Raw genomic sequence first — 874 nt, forward strand, 5'->3', positions numbered from 1 at the left:
GGCTTTGAACTTACAGCAATCCTCCTGCCTCAGCCTCCTGAGTGCTGGGATTACAGGTGTGCGCCACCACACCCAGCTCTGAAATTCTAGTCTTACCCCTGGGCGGGCACCGCTCCCCGCCGCGGCCCCGCAACCCCAGGGCGTGCACGGCCCGCTTGCCCCGCACCGCTCGCCTTTCACTGCCCGCCGAGGCCGCTCCCCGGCCGGGCCGCGCACCCCGGAAGTGGGTGGGGGGCCCTCGAGGAACCGGGCCCGGGACCCTCCCCCGGCCAGACGAAGCCTCGAGGGGCTCCCCACACTGGCGCCGCCCTAGTTCGCGCCCTCTCCGGCCCGCGCGAGGCTTACCTGTCCCGCCAGGTGAGCCGCCTCCGGCTCAGCCCTTCCCCCGCCCCCTTCCCCGCTCACCTGGAGCGCAGGTGCGCGTCTCGCGGGAGCGCTCCACGGGCCGCCGCTGGGGACACACTTCCTGTCTCCGCGAAGCTCCGCCGCGCACCTGGGCTGGGGCCCCGCCCCCGCGACCTGGGCGGGCACCTCGGCCGGGCGCTCCTGGCCTCACCTGGGTGAGCGAGACCTGGCGGGGAGAGACAAATGGGCTGCGGTCTCAGGTTCCCCTTCTGTTCAATGGGCTGATGTCCCAGCCGTCTCTGAGCGCCTGCCAGGCCTTCCGGCTCCAGCTCAAAGGCCAGGTTCCCTGGGAACCCTTCCCTGACCCCTGCGCTTGCCTGGTTTTCTGCTTCATGGAACAATTCCTTGCATTTCCTTAATTACTCAGCAGGCTGTTTTGTTTTCTGTCTCTTCCTCCTCCTCCCTTCCTCCTCCTCTTCTTTTCTTTTCTTTTCTCTTCCTTTTTTTTTTTTTTTTTGAGACAGGGTCT

General features: G+C 66.5%; 1 protein-coding gene across 4 annotated transcripts in view; it reads right to left on the minus strand.

Moving 5' to 3' along the window:
- Positions 1 to 608, minus strand: part of Kdf1 (keratinocyte differentiation factor 1) — an 8595-nt gene extending 7987 nt beyond the window's left edge. Inside the window, exon 1 of one of the 4 annotated variants that reach the window (XM_005394893.2) lies at positions 406 to 608. The gene's annotated coding sequence lies outside the window, so the exon portion shown is untranslated. Of the gene's footprint in view, positions 1 to 345 lie in introns of all 4 variants that reach the window. The other 3 variants (XM_005394891.2, XM_005394892.2, XM_005394888.2) reach the window with 3 other exon arrangements.
- Positions 609 to 874: the final 266 nt, after the last annotated feature.

This window comes from Chinchilla lanigera, unplaced genomic scaffold (assembly GCF_000276665.1).
Source record: "Chinchilla lanigera isolate Chin_1 unplaced genomic scaffold, ChiLan1.0 scaffold00051, whole genome shotgun sequence".
In the NCBI taxonomy this organism is placed as follows: domain Eukaryota; kingdom Metazoa; phylum Chordata; class Mammalia; order Rodentia; family Chinchillidae; genus Chinchilla; species Chinchilla lanigera.